The following is a 13,320-nucleotide window of genomic DNA, read 5'->3' as shown; positions in this document are numbered from 1 at the left end:
CGCTCGCCAAACTTGGCACTTACCCACGCAGCCGACTTTTCCGACTTTCCACGACGCTCACGCTAGTGACAGCATTATTTATAGTTCGACGTCGCGCCAAAGCGGATGAGCACATTTTGCCTACGGCTTAGGCCGCTCTCCTAGTGTGGCTGCTCGGTGTCTGCAGGCAGCGAAGGTCTGCTAGCTTCCTGTGTTCGCACCTATGTCACCTGTGCTTGCTTGTCAGAGACAGACTATCGCAAATCATACAACTCACTCCATGAATTGATTGCTACTGCATCTGTTATCAGCAGTCACAACTAGCAACACCAGTAGCAGCCGACTGCACGCAAAGAATAGGAATGTGCAGTGGGATTTACGTGAACTCGGCGCAAGGCAGATCTATCCGACATAGGCTTGAGAATCTTAGGGGAACACTTGTACTGTTTCTAAATAAAGTGTAGGCGTGGGAGGAGGGTGCTTCCCGCGCACTAATAACAGCACGCTTGCCAATTGTGGATGCTAATCATTCGCTTGTATCTTCCTAGACACATCTGCAGGCTGAGAATTATTCCACTTGCATGGCAAGGTGCGCATGTAGGTGTGTTGAAAATTCTGGAGGCACTGGGTATTGATCCCAGTACCTCTCGCATACTATTCGAGCGCTCTACCATCTGAGCTACGCCCGCCCCCCCGAACACTAATGGTGCTACATACAGCCATATAGACGACACAGACCCTTGCACTCCCATTATTCGGCAGACAAACACTACTCTCTATGTATCCGTTAGGGTGTCTTTCAGGTTTCGTGCATTCTGTATCGAATCGTAGTTGGCCACAATGAAAGTGGCACTTATAACGTTGAAAATGGAGTTCGGACACCGCTCTGAGTAAGACGAACGTGTTGTCCACCCTCTAGACTTCAATGAGGTTAAGCCGTGATACCTAAGACAGATCTGCACTCGATGACACCTCGATAACAGCCGGTCCCCACACTTACATCTTGCTTTCCTTACGTCAGTATACATCATATCAGTCTGTGACGCTGGCTTTGCAACATCTTGCGTGCCTTTAGGTTCGTCGCGACAAACACTTACAATGCACTGACCAGAAAAAATTGAGGCGCCGCGGCTTGAAGCCTGCACCTTTCACATGCGAAGCGAACGCCCTACCAACTGAGCTACGACCCAGGCATGACCAACCTGCGCTATTCCCCATTCTTTGCGACTCTGATGCGCACGGTCACGATGGTTGGTTGGTTTGTAGCGGTGAAGGGAGCAGAGTACAATGGCGCGGACACGTTCATATACACAAAAGTTCCAAGTAGTTTCGATGCTCTGGTATTACAAATGCAAATTCCGTCTGTTTTTAACGTCTTAAATTGAAAGAGCCGTCACAAATTGCTCCGTTTTCACTCCTTGTCGACAATCATACAGCACCTGAGGTAACAAACACATCTCGAGCCCCATTGTGCACTCCACTATTCATGCCAACTCAGTGCCTCGCTCTTTACTACTGTGTACCAATCTTGTCGTCCAACTGCAAAACACTGGGCCACAACAAGTTTCCGCGTCTCCATTGCACTGCGCATACTACAAAACGCTCGCCAAACTTGGCACTCACCCACGCAGCCGACTTTTCCGACTTTCCACGACGCTCACGCTAGTGACAGCATTATTTATAGTTCGACGTCGCGCCAAAGCGAATGAGCACATTTTGCCTACGGCTTAGGCCGCTCTCCTAGTGTGGCTGCTCGGTGTCTGCAGGCAGCGAAGGTCTGCTAGCTTCCTGTGTTCGCACCTATGTCACCTGTGCTTGCTTGTCAGAGACAGACTATCGCAAAACATACAACTCACTCCATGAATTGATTGCTACGGCATCTGTTATCAGCAGTCACAACTAGCAACACCAGTAGCAGCCGACTGCACGCAAAGAATAGGAATGTGCAGTGGGATTTACGTGAACTCGGCGCAAGGCAGATCTATCCGACATAGGCTTGAGAATCTTAGGGGAACACTTGTACTGTTTCTAAATAAAGTGTAGGCGTGGGAGGAGGGTGCTTCCCGCGCACTAATAACAGCACGCTTGCCAATTGTGGATGCTAATCATTCGCTTGTATCTTCCTAGACACATCTGCAGGCTGAGAATTATTCCACTTGCATGGCAAGGTGCGCATGTAGGTGTGTTAAAAATTCTGGAGGCACTGGGTATTGATCCCAGTACCTCTCGCATACTATTCGAGCGCTCTACCATCCGAGCTACGCCCGCCCCCCCGAACACAAATGGTGCTACATACAGCCATATAGACGACACAGACCCTTGCACTCCCATTATTCAGCAGACAAACACTACTCTCTATGTATCCGTTAGGGTGTCTTTCAGGTTTCGTGCATTCTGTATCGAATCGTAGTTGGCCACAATGAAAGTGGCACGTATAACGTTGAAAATGGAGTTCGGACACCGCTCTGAGTAAGACGAACGTGTTGTCCACCCTCTAGACTTCAATGAGGTTAAGCCGTGATACCTAAGACAGATCTGCACTCGATGACACCTCGATAACAGCCGGTCCCCACACTTACATCTTGCTCTCCTTACGTCAGTATACATCATATCAGTCTGTGACGCTGACTTTGCAACATCTTGCGTGCCTTTAGGTTCGTCGCGACCAACACTTACAATGCACTGACCACAAAAAATGGAGCCGCCGCGGCTTGAAGCCTGCACCTTTCACATGCGAAGCGAACGCTCTACCAACTGAGCTACGCCCCAGGCACGACCAAACTGAGCTATTCCCCATTCTTTGCGACTCTGATGCGCACGGACACGATGGTTGGTTGGTTTGTAGCGGTGAAGGGAGCAGAGTACAAAGGCGCGGACACGTTCATATACACAAAAGTTCCAAGTAGTTTCGATGCTCTGGTATTACAAATGCAAATTCCGTCTGTTTTTAACGTCTGAAATTGAAAGAGCCGTCACAAATTGCTCCGTTTTCACTCCTTGTCGACAATCATACAGCACCTGAGGTAACAAACACATCTCGAGCCCCATTGTGCACTCCATTATTCATGCCAACTCAGTGCCTCGCTCTTTACTACTATGTACTAATCTTGTCGTCCAACTGCAAAACACTGGGCCACAACAAGTTTCCGCGTCTCCATTGCACTGCGCATACTACAAAACGCTCGCCAAACTTGGCACTTACCCACGCAGCCGACTTTTCCGACTTTCCACGACGCTCACGCTAGTGACAGCATTATTTATAGTTCGACGTCGCGCCAAAGCGGATGAGCACATTTTGCCTACGGCTTAGGCCGCTCTCCTAGTGTGGCTGCTCGGTGTCTGCAGGCAGCGAAGGTCTGCTAGCTTCCTGTGTTCGCACCTATGTCACCTGTGCTTGCTTGTCAGAGACAGACTATCGCAAAACATACAACTCACTCCATGAATTGATTGCTACGGCATCTGTTATCAGCAGTCACAACTAGCAACACCAGTAGCAGCCGACTGCACGCAAAGAATAGGAATGTGCAGTGGGATTTACGTGAACTCGGCGCAAGGCAGATCTATCCGACATAGGCTTGAGAATCTTAGGGGAACACTTGTACTGTTTCTAAATAAAGTGTAGGCGTGGGAGGAGGGTGCTTCCCGCGCACTAATAACAGCACGCTTGCCAATTGTGGATGCTAATCATTCGCTTGTATCTTCCTAGACACATCTGCAGGCTGAGAATTATTCCACTTGCCTGGCAAGGTGCGCATGTAGGTGTGTTGAAAATTCTGGAGGCACTGGGTATTGATCCCAGTACCTCTCGCATACTATTCGAGCGCTCTACCATCTGAGCTACGCCCGCCCCCCCGAACACTAATGGTGCTACATACAGCCATATAGACGACACAGACCCTTGCACTCCCATTATTCGGCAGACAAACACTACTCTCTATGTATCCGTTAGGGTGTCTTTCAGGTTTCGTGCATTCTGTATCGAATCGTAGTTGGCCACAATGAAAGTGGCACGTATAACGTTGAAAATGGAGTTCGGACACCGCTCTGAGTAAGACGAACGTGTTGTCCACCCTCTAGACTTCAATGAGGTTAAGCCGTGATACCTAAGACAGATCTGCACTCGATGACACCTCGATAACAGCCGGTCCCCACACTTACATCTTGCTTTCCTTACGTCAGTATACATCATATCAGTCTGTGACGCTGGCTTTGCAACATCTTGCGTGCCTTTAGGTTCGTCGCGACAAACACTTACAATGCACTGACCAGAAAAAATTGAGGCGCCGCGGCTTGAAGCCTGCACCTTTCACATGCGAAGCGAACGCCCTACCAACTGAGCTACGACCCAGGCATGACCAACCTGCGCTATTCCCCATTCTTTGCGACTCTGATGCGCACGGTCACGATGGTTGGTTGGTTTGTAGCGGTGAAGGGAGCAGAGTACAATGGCGCGGACACGTTCATATACACAAAAGTTCCAAGTAGTTTCGATGCTCTGGTATTACAAATGCAAATTCCGTCTGTTTTTAACGTCTTAAATTGAAAGAGCCGTCACAAATTGCTCCGTTTTCACTCCTTGTCGACAATCATACAGCACCTGAGGTAACAAACACATCTCGAGCCCCATTGTGCACTCCATTATTCATGCCAACTCAGTGCCTCGCTCTTTACTACTGTGTACCAATCTTGTCGTCCAACTGCAAAACACTGGGCCACAACAAGTTTCCGCGTCTCCATTGCACTGCGCATACTACAAAACGCTCGCCAAACTTGGCACTCACCCACGCAGCCGACTTTTCCGACTTTCCACGACGCTCACGCTAGTGACAGCATTATTTATAGTTCGACGTCGCGCCAAAGCGGATGAGCACATTTTGCCTACGGCTTAGGCCGCTCTCCTAGTGTGGCTGCTCGGTGTCTGCAGGCAGCGAAGGTCTGCTAGCTTCCTGTGTTCGCACCTATGTCACCTGTGCTTGCTTGTCAGAGACAGACTATCGCAAAACATACAACTCACTCCATGAATTGATTGCTACGGCATCTGTTATCAGCAGTCACAACTAGCAACACCAGTAGCAGCCGACTGCACGCAAAGAATAGGAATGTGCAGTGGGATTTACGTGAACTCGGCGCAAGGCAGATCTATCCGACATAGGCTTGAGAATCTTAGGGGAACACTTGTACTGTTTCTAAATAAAGTGTAGGCGTGGGAGGAGGGTGCTTCCCGCGCACTAATAACAGCACGCTTGCCAATTGTGGATGCTAATCATTCGCTTGTATCTTCCTAGACACATCTGCAGGCTGAGAATTATTCCACTTGCATGGCAAGGTGCGCATGTAGGTGTGTTAAAAATTTTGGAGGCACTGGGTATTGATCCCAGTACCTCTCGCATACTATTCGAGCGCTCTACCATCCGAGCTACGCCCGCCCCCCCGAACACAAATGGTGCTACATACAGCCATATAGACGACACAGACCCTTGCACTCCCATTATTCAGCAGACAAACACTACTCTCTATGTATCCGTTAGGGTGTCTTTCAGGTTTCGTGCATTCTGTATCGAATCGTAGTTGGCCACAATGAAAGTGGCACGTATAACGTTGAAAATGGAGTTCGGACACCGCTCTGAGTAAGACGAACGTGTTGTCCACCCTCTAGACTTCAATGAGGTTAAGCCGTGATACCTAAGACAGATCTGCACTCGATGACACCTCGATAACAGCCGGTCCCCACACTTACATCTTGCTTTCCTTACGTCAGTATACATCATATAAGTCTGTGACGCTGGCATTGCAACATCTTGCGTGCCTTTAGGTTCGTCGCGACAAACACTTACAATGCACTGACCAGAAAAAATTGAGGCGCCGCGGCTTGAAGCCTGCACCTTTCACATGCGAAGCGAACGCCCTACCAACTGAGCTACGACCCAGGAATGACCAAACTGCGCTATTCCCCGTTCTTTGCGACTCTGATGCGCACGGACACGATGGTTGGTTGGTTTGTAGCGGTGAAGGGAGCAGAGTACAATGGCGCGGACACGTTCATATACACAAAAGTTCCAAGTAGTTTCGATGCTCTGGTATTACAAATGCAAATTCCGTCTGTTTTTAACGTCTTAAATTGAAAGAGCCGTCACAAATTGCTCTGTTTTCACTCCTTGTCGACAATCATACAGCACCTGAGGTAACAAACACATCTCGAGCCCCATTGTGCACTCCATTATTCATGCCAACTCAGTGCCTCGCTCTTTACTACTGTGTACCAATCTTGTCGTCCAACTGCAAAACACTGGGCCACAACAAGTTTCCGCGTCTCCATTGCACTGCGCATACTACAAAACGCTCCCCAAACTTGGCACTCACCCACGCAGCCGACTTTTCCGACTTTCCACGACGCTCACGCTAGTGACAGCATTATTTATAGTTCGACGTCGCGCCAAAGCGAATGAGCACATTTCGCCTACGGCTTAGGCCGCCCTCCTAGTGTGGCTGCTCGGTGTCTGCAGGCAGCGAGGGTCTGCTAGCTTCCTGTGTTCGCACCTATGTCACCTGTGCTTGCTTGTCAGAGACAGACTATCGCAAAACATACAACTCACTCCATGAATTGATTGCTACGGCATCTGTTATCAGCAGTCACAACTAGCAACACCAGTAGCAGCCGACTGCACGCAAAGAATAGGAATGTGCAGTGGGATTTACGTGAACTCGGCGCAAGGCAGATCTTTCCGACATAGGCTTGAGAATCTTACGGGAACACTTGTACTGTTTCTAAATAAAGTGTAGGCGTGGGAGGAGGGTGCTTCCCGCGCACTAATAACAGCACGCTTGCCAATTGTGGATGCTAATCATTCGCTTGTATCTTCCTAGACACATCTGCAGGCTGAGAATTATTCCACTTGCATGGCAAGGTGCGCATGTAGGTGTGTTAAAAATTCTGGAGGCACTGGGTATTGATCCCAGTACCTCTCGCATACTAAGCGAGCGCTCTACCATCTGAGCTACGCCCGCCCCCCACAGAGACTAATGGTGCTACAAACAGCCATATAGACGACACAGACCCTTGCACTCCCATTATTCAGCAGACAAACACTACTCTCTATGTATCCGTTAGGGTGTATTTCAGGTTTCGTGCATTCTGTATCGAATCGTAGTTGGCCACAATGAAAGTGGCACGTATAACGTTGAAAATAGAGTTCGGACACCGCTCTGAGTAAGACGAACGTGTTGTCGACCCTCTAGACTTGAATGAGGTTAAGCCGTGGTACCTAAGACAGATCTGCACTCGATGACACCTCGATAACAGCCGGTCCCCACACTTACATCTTGCTCTCCTTACGTCAGTATACATCATATCAGTCTGTGACGCTGACTTTGCAGCATCTTGCGTGCCTTTAGGTTCGTCGCGACCAACACTTACAATGCACTGACCACAAAAAATGGAGCCGCCGCGGCTTGAAGCCTGCACCTTTCACATGCGAAGCGAACGCTCTAACAACTGAGCTACGCCCCAGGCACGACCAAACTGAGCTATTCCCCATTCTTTGCGACTCTGATGCGCACGGACACGATGGTTGGTTGGTTTGTAGCGGTGAAGGGAGCAGAGTACAAAGGCGCGGACACGTTCATATACACAAAAGTTCCAAGTAGTTTTGATGCTCTGGTATTACAAATGCAAATTCCGTCTGTTTTTAACGTCTTAAATTGAAAGAGCCGTCACAAATTGCCCCGTTTTCACTCCTTGTCGACAATCATACAGCACCTGAGGTAACAAACACATCTCGAGCCCCATTGTGCACTCCATTATTCATGCCAACTCAGTGCCTCGCTCTTTACTACTGTGTACTAATCTTGTCGTCCATTTGCAAAACACTGGGCCACAACAAGTTTCCGCGTCTCCATTGCACTGCGCATACTACAAAACGCTCGCCAAACTTGGCACTCACCCACGCAGCCGACTTTTCCGACTTTCCACGACGCTCACGCTAGTGACAGCGTTATTTATAGTTCGACGTCGCGCCAAAGCGAATGAGCACATTTTGCCTACGGCTTAGGCCGCCCTCCTAGTGTGGCTGCTCGGTGTCTGCAGGCGGCGAGGGTCTGCTAGCTTCCTGTGTTCGCACCTATGTCACCTGTGCTTGCTTGTCAGAGACAGACTATCGCAAAACATACAACTCACTCCATGAATTGATTGCTACGGCATCTGTTATCAGCAGTCACAACTAGCAACACCAGTAGCAGCCGACTGCACGCAAAGAATAGGAATGTGCAGTGGGATTTACGTGAACTCGGCGCAAGGCAGATCTTTCCGACATAGGCTTGAGAATCTTACTCAAACACTTGTACTGTTTCTAAATAAAGTGTAGGCGTGGGAGGAGGGTGCTTCCCGCGCACTAATAACAGCACGCTTGCCAATTGTGGATGCTAATCATTCGCTTGTATCTTCCTAGACACATCTGCAGGCTGAGAATTATTCCACTTGCATGGCAAGGTGCGCATGTAGGTGTGTTAAAAATTCTGGAGGCACTGCGTATTGATCCCAGTACCTCTCGCATACTATTCGAGCGCTCTTCCATATGAGCTACGCCCGCCCCCCCGAAGACTAATGGTGCTACATACAGCCATATAGACGACACAGAGCCTTGCACTCCCATTATTCAGCAGACAAACACTAGTCTCTATGTATCCGTTAGGGTGTCTTTCAGTTTTCGTGGATTCTGTATCGAATTGTAGTTGGCCACAATGAAAGTAGCACGTATAACGTTGAAAATAGAGTTCGGACACCGCTCTGAGTAAGAGGAACGTGTTGTCCACCCTCTAGACTTCAATGAGGTTAAGCCGTGATACCTAAGACAGATCTGCACTCGATGACACCTCAATAACAGCCGGTCCCCACACTTACATCTTGCTCTCCTTACGTCAGTATACATCATATCAGTCTGTGACGGTGGCTTTGCAACATCTTGCGCGCCTTTAGGTTCCCCACGACCAACACTTACCATGCACTGACCACAAAAAATGGAGGCGCCGCGGCTTGAACCCTGCACCTTTCACATGCGAAGCGAACGCTCTACCAACTGAGCTACGCCACATGCACGACCAAACTGCGCTATTCCCCATTCTTTGCGACTCTGATGCGCACGGACACGATGGTTGGTTGGTTTGTAGCGGTGAAGGGAGCAGAGTACAAAGGCGCGGACACGTTCATATACACAAAAGTTCCAAGTAGTTTCGATGCTCTGGTATTACAAATGCAAATTCCGTCTGTTTTTAACGTCTGAAATTGAAAGAGCCGTCACAAATTGCTCCGTTTTCACTCCTTGTCGACAATCATACAGCACCTGAGGTAACAAACACATCTCGAGCCCCATTGTGCACTCCATTATTCATGCCAACTCAGTGCCTCGCTCTTTACTACTGTGTACTAATCTTGTCGTCCAACTGCAAAACACTGGGCCACAACAAGTTTCCGCGTCTCCATTGCACTGCGCATACTACAAAACGCTCGCCAAACTTGGCACTCACCCACGCAGCCGACTTTTCCGACTTTCCACGACGCTCACGCTAGTGACAGCGTTATTTATAGTTCGACGTCGCGCCAAAGCGAATGAGCACATTTTGCCTAAGGCTTAGGCCGCCCTCCTAGTGTGGCTGCTCGGTGTCTGCAGGCGGCGAGGGTCTGCTAGCTTCCTGTGTTCGCACCTATGTCACCTGTGCTTGCTTGTCAGAGACAGACTATCGCAAAACATACAACTCACTCCATGAATTGATTGCTACGGCATCTGTTATCAGCAGTCACAACTAGCAACACCAGTAGCAGCCGACTGCACGCAAAGAATAGGAATGTGCAGTGGGATTTACGTGAACTCGGCGCAAGGCAGATCTTTCCGACATAGGCTTGAGAATCTTACGGGAACACTTGTACTGTTTCTAAATAAAGTGTAGGCGTGGGAGGAGGGTGCTTCCCGCGCACTAATAACAATACGCTTGCCAATTGTGGATGCTAATCATTCGCTTGTATCTTCCTAGACACATCTGCAGGCTGAGAATTATTCCACTTGCATGGCAAGGTGCGCATGTAGGTGTGTTAAAAATTCTGGAGGCACTGGGTATTGATCCCAGTACCTCTCGCATACTAAGTGAGCGCTCTACCATCTGAGCTACGCCCGCCCCCCACGAAGACTAATGGTGCTACATACAGCCATATAGACGACACAGACCCTTGCACTCCCATTATTCAGCAGACAAACACTACTCTCTATGTATCCGTTAAGGTGTCTTTCAGGTTTCGTGCATTCTGTATCGAATCGTAGTTGGCCACAATGAAAGTGGCACGTATAACGTTGAAAATAGAGTTCGGACACCGCTCTGAGTAAGACGAACGTGTTGTCCACCCTCTAGACTTCAATGAGGTTAAGCCGTGATACCTAAGACAGATCGGCAATCGATGACACCTCGATAACAGCCGGTCCCCACACTTACATCTTGCTCTCCTTACGTCAGCATACATCATATCAGTCTGTGACGCTGCCTTTGCAACATCTTGCGTGCCTTTAGGTTCGCCGCAACCAACACTTACAATGCACTGACCACAAAAAATTGAGGCGCCGCGGCTTGATCCCTGCAACTTTCACATGCGAAGCGAACGCCCTACCAACTGAGCTACGCCCCAGGCACGACCAAACTGCGCTATTCCCCATTCTTTGCGACTCTGATGCGCACGGACACGATGGTTGGTTGGTTTGTAGCGGTGAAGGCAGCAGAGTACAAAGGCGCGGACACGTTCATATACACAAAAGTTCCAAGTAGTTTCGATGCTCTGGTATTACAAATGCAAATTCCGTCTGTTTTTAACGTCTTAAATTGAAAGAGCCGTCACAAATTGCTCCGTTTTCACTCCTTGTCGACAATCATACAGCACCTGAGGTAACAAACACATCTCGAGCCCCATTGTGCACTCCATTATTCATGCCAACTCAGTGCCTCGCTCTTTACTACTGTGTACCAATCTTGTCGTCCAACTGCAAAACACTGGGCCACAACAAGTTTCCGCGTCTCCATTGCACTGCGCATACTACAAAACGCTCCCCAAACTTGGCACTCACCCACGCAGCCGACTTTTCCGACTTTCCACGACGCTCACGCTAGTGACAGCATTATTTATAGATCGACGTCGCACCAAAGCGAATGAGCACATTTTGCCTACGGCTTAGGCCGCCCTCCTAGGGTGGCTGCTCGGTGTCTGCAGGCAGCGAGGGTCTGCTAGCTTCCTGTGTTCGCACCTATGTCACCTGTGCTTGCTTGTCAGAGACAGACTATCGCAAAACATACAACTCACTCCATGAATTGATTGCTACGGCATCTGTTATCAGCAGTCACAACTAGCAACACCAGTAGCAGCCGACTGCACGCAAAGAATAGGAATGTGCAGTGGGATTTACGTGAACTCGGCGCAAGGCAGATCTTTCCGACATAGGCTTGAGAATCTTACTCGAACACTTGTACTGTTTCTAAATAAAGTGTAGGCGTGGGAGGAGGGTGCTTCTCGCGCACTAATAACAGCACGCTTGCCAATTGTGGATGCTAATCATTCGCTTGTATCTTCCTAGACACATCTGCAGGCTGAGAATTATTCCACTTGCATGGCAAGGTGCGCATGTAGGTGTGTTAAAAATTCTGGGGGGACTGGGTATTCATCCCAGTACCTCTCGCATACTAAGCGAGCGCTCTACCATCTGAGCTACGCCCGCCCCCCACGAAGACTAATGGTACTACATACAGCCATATAGACGACGCAGACCCCTGCACTCCCATTATTCAGCAGACAAACACTAATCTCTATGTATCCGTTAGGGTGTCTTTCAGGTTTCGTGCATTCTGTATCGAATCGTAGTTGGCCACAATGAAAGTGGCACGTATAACGTTGAAAATAGAGTTCGGACACCGCTCTGATTAAGACGAACGTGTTGTCCACCCTCTAGACTTCAATGAGGTTAAGCCGTGATACCTAAGACAGATCTGCAATCGATGACACCTCGATAACAGCCGGTCCCCACACTTACATCTTGCTCTCCTTACGTCAGTATACATCATATCAGTCTGTGACGCTGGGTTTGCAACATCTTGCGTGCCTTTAGGTTCGCCGCAACCAACACTTACAATGCACTGACCACAAAAAATTGAGGCGCCGCGGCTTGAACCCTGCACCTTTCACATGCGAAGCGAACGCTCTACCAACTGAGCTACGCCCCAGGCACGACCAAACTGCGCTATTCCCCATTCTTTGCGACTCTGATGCGCACGGACACGATGGTTGGTTGGTTTGTAGCGGTGAAGGCAGCAGAGTACAAAGGCGCGGACACGTTCATATACACAAAAGTTCCAAGTAGTTTCGATGCTCTGGTATTACAAATGCAAATTCCGTCTGTTTTTAACGTCTTAAATTGAAAGAGCCGTCACAAATTGCTCCGTTTTCACTCCTTGTCGACAATCATACAGCACCTGAGGTAACAAACACATCTCGAGCCCCATTGTGCACTCCATTATTCATGCCAACTCAGTGCCTCGCTCTTTACTACTGTGTACCAATCTTGTCGTCCAACTGCAAAACACTGGGCCACAACAAGTTTCCACGTCTCCATTGCACTGCGCATACTACAAAACGCTCCCCAAACTTGGCACTCACCCACGCAGCCGACTTTTCCGACTTTCCACGACGCTCACGCTAGTGACAGCATTATTTATAGATCGACGTCGCACCAAAGCGAATGAGCACATTTTGCCTACGGCTTAGGCCGCCCTCCTAGGGTGGCTGCTCGGTGTCTGCAGGCAGCGAGGGTCTGCTAGCTTCCTGTGTTCGCACCTATGTCACCTGTGCTTGCTTGTCAGAGACAGACTATCGCAAAACATACAACTCACTCCATGAATTGATTGCTACGGCATCTGTTATCAGCAGTCACAACTAGCAACACCAGTAGCAGCCGACTGCACGCAAAGAATAGGAATGTGCAGTGGGATTTACGTGAACTCGGCGCAAGGCAGATCTTTCCGACATAGGCTTGAGAATCTTACGGGAACACTTGTACTGTTTCTAAATAAAGTGTAGGCGTGGGAGGAGGGTGCTTCTCGCGCACTAATAACAGCACGCTTGCCAATTGTGGATGCTAATCATTCGCTTGTATCTTCCTAGACACATCTGCAGGCTGAGAATTATTCCACTTGCATGGCAAGGTGCGCATGTAGGTGTGTTAAAAATTCTGGGGGGACTGGGTATTCATCCCAGTACCTCTCGCATACTAAGCGAGCGCTCTACCATCTGAGCTACGCCCGCCCCCCACGAAGACTAAT

General features: G+C 49.2%; 1 non-coding gene across 1 annotated transcript; it reads right to left on the bottom strand.

Annotated features, from left to right (window-relative positions):
* Positions 1–12,152: 12,152 nt before the first annotated feature.
* On the bottom strand, positions 12,153–12,225 carry Trnaa-cgc (transfer RNA alanine (anticodon CGC)). Its single transcript has one exon. It is a non-coding gene; the product is annotated as a tRNA-Ala (tRNA).
* Between the last annotated feature and the right edge of the window lie 1,095 nt (positions 12,226–13,320).

Source organism: Schistocerca gregaria, chromosome 3 (assembly GCF_023897955.1).
Source record: "Schistocerca gregaria isolate iqSchGreg1 chromosome 3, iqSchGreg1.2, whole genome shotgun sequence".
NCBI lineage: Eukaryota > Metazoa > Arthropoda > Insecta > Orthoptera > Acrididae > Schistocerca > Schistocerca gregaria.
Note: the sequence above shows the minus strand (reverse complement) of the source record. Positions and strands in the feature narration are given on the sequence as shown.